Here is a 3,174-nt window from a genome sequence, read left to right as displayed (position 1 = left end):
AAAATTTAATTTAAACATTATACAATAAGTGAGATTAATGGTTTTTTATTTAAAAAATAGAACAAGGGAAATATGTTCTCATCAATAATTAACAGACGCGTACGTATTACCGATACATTTTTTTTTTCAGTATAAAACTTTAATTTTGGTTGGCAGGGAAAATAGATTAGTAGTAAGGTATAAAAAGGCCGAAAGTCAGTGAAACAAACATTTACACATTTTTCGATCTGATTATCAATAAATGTTGATATTATATTATCCGATCCTAAATGTTTAAAATGTTATTCTAGATTTTAATAGGGATAGTAGACAGGCTATATGCCTAAACTTGTACTGAGTAAAAGTATCGTAAAAAAATCATGATTGGATCTAATACTGAGAGTGTAACTCACGGAATTCAGGTGTTGCCTAAAAGCATGAATCTTATTGGTTTTTTTTCTTTTTTTTTTCTTTTTTCCATTGTGTTCACTTCGTCTGCAATTATCATGACGTAATTTAAGTCTAGTCCCAGAGTTGAAATTAAACGCACTAGTGCGTGAATATCACGTGACATAGGAACATGAAGTCGTCAGAAGAAAATATAAATCTCAGCAATTTCAAGAAACAATAAACATTCTGGCAACGGCTCAAAATGGCGTAAACGTTTTTGATGTGTTTATATAACAATAGGATTATTCGCATCAATCGATCGAATGTAGGCCTACCTGCTATGAGAAATTAAATAACACTTCATTTGCCCGAATCTATAAGATTAATATTGATAAATATTTTATAAAGTCGATACGCTTGATGACAAATCTTTAATTTGATACTTGAATATTTACAAATACGTGTAATCATATCCGATATGTATAGCCTAGGTGTTAATCCGGTAGAATGAATAACTTACGAAACAAACGAAATTCTTTGAAGCAAACTAACATTTAAAATAACCAAGTGATTTATAGATTTAAACAGAAAATTAATCAAATCCACGAGTCTGTAATGGGAAATGTTGCGAGTGGAGTGATTCGACGAAAGTTTAACGAAACATTGCGAATGATATCGTAACAGACACGTGTTATGAATTAATTTCATCAAATTTTGTGGAGATTCACCCAAAAGGTTATTTTTAAATTTCATGTTATTATAATGTATGTATATTTCAAGCGACGCAGTTTATATTAAGTGTGAATTTGAAGTTGGTGGTGTTGGCTTTCATTTTAAATTTGGATTTCTTTGTTTAATGTTGTCTTTGTGATTCTCTTTGACCCACCGTTATTAATATTCTCTCCTTTTTTGAACGGCACCACGAGCAACGACTTTTGGAGTGGTGCCATATAAATGGAACGATTGATTGATTAATTGATTAATTGATATGAAATGAAAATATCAAACAGAAATAATAAATAAAAGGAATGGTAATTACTCAGCGGTAGAATTAGTAGATCACTGAAATGAAAGAATATTTTATAATGATGTCATGATGATGAGGTTGACGATGACGATAATGATACTTTTATAAAAACTACAAAACCAAATGACGTCATATTAAGTTAATGATAATGAATAATTAATAATAATATTAATAATAATCTTTATTATGCTTAATAATATAGACAATAGGCCTATAATAACAATAAATATTATTATATAGATTATAATAATGTTATACTATTGTTATCAAAGATTAATATTAATGGCAATACTAATACCAAATGTAATAACATTATTATATTGTATACATTGTTGATTCATTTTAGTTATATATGTCTAATATAACAGAACGAACGTTACTGCACAATAAAGAGAGGGAGGCACTGATTTAACGTTTCTACCTTTATTGTGTCATTTTCTAATACAACGATAGAAAGAAAATAATAATAAAATAATAATAATAACATTGATAATATTACCCTGACTGTAAGTCTAACTCTCTATTGATGCCTATTACATGATAATTTAATGTGTTATTTGGCCATATGATCAATTAACAGTCATTAATTACTTATTGCTTATGTGAAATATGCATTAAGGATTAATAAAATTCGCCTATCGTCGAAAGTACTAAAAAGGGAATACTTCCAATGACAAAATAGCATCCGCTGATCGCCATAGCATTCTTCCTTTTATAATAATACTGAGTAACATGCATGTGAGTTTACAATAGGCAACATGATTAGTAAGCCGAGCTTTCGGCCGAATGTTTATAAATATGTACAATCGATACAAGAAAAACAAACTAGTCAATTTCTATCAAAATTCAATTTACAAGGTACGTGACTTAAAGAACAGCAACAGAAAAACACGAGAACATGATTTAAAAAACGTAAAGATTGCATTGAGTTCAGGTACTGTAAGCGCCATAGAGGATCATGACGTCATGATCAAAATACCGAATGGTACGTGCTGACAATACAATTAATTAATATTGATAGATTTTTTTACAAGTAGGCTTATATTAATTATGAAGTGCTAGGGTGGATAGCATAGGCCTTGTAGGAGTCAGTTATGTTTGGAGAGTTGTGCGAGATAGCTGGGTGTTAACGGGAGGGGTAAAGATAGTTTGTGTGCGAAAGTTGTTTACTGTATTTTTTTGCGTATGAGGTACGGTGAGAATATGTATTGAGAAATAGATCAAGGGTTCGACCATGATTAAATCCATGTAACATTATGCTTTCCATCGAGCTCAAAGTGCTCATTCTTTATCTTCAAGTCCCGGGTTCGAGGGCAATTGTTTTTGCACTCGCAGATTTCTTACCGTTTAAAAATATTTTGCTAACTTTTGGGCATCTTTTCAAAATGGGCTTCTTTTTGATGTTACTTTTGAAAGTAAAGAGGGAGGCTTCTTTTGAAAATGAATGCTGTAAATTTTGGGAATTACTACTATAAAACAATAAATAGGGCCACTGCAGGCCTAACATCAATCTATATCATGGAGTGTATTAACCGGCATTAAATCACCTAAACTACTGTATGAACCAAGCGTGGTTTTAATTTATTTTGTTTCTTTGAAATTCAAGTACAGTGTACCGGTATGTAGCCCATGGGCTCCTTTTCGAGGCTACTTTTGAAAACTAAAGAGGGGGCTTCAATACGAGACGGGCATCTTTAAGCTTATTGAGATTCTATTCGAAGTTATACGGTATATATGGTATATGTATAAAGCATTAGGTTTATCTCTTTACGTGTTAC

The sequence above is a fragment of the Anneissia japonica genome, unplaced genomic scaffold (assembly GCF_011630105.1).
Source record: "Anneissia japonica isolate Jap-2015-1 unplaced genomic scaffold, ASM1163010v1 scaffold287805_len679488_cov178, whole genome shotgun sequence".
NCBI classification, from domain to species: domain Eukaryota; kingdom Metazoa; phylum Echinodermata; class Crinoidea; order Comatulida; family Comatulidae; genus Anneissia; species Anneissia japonica.
This window is presented reverse-complemented; position numbering follows the sequence as displayed.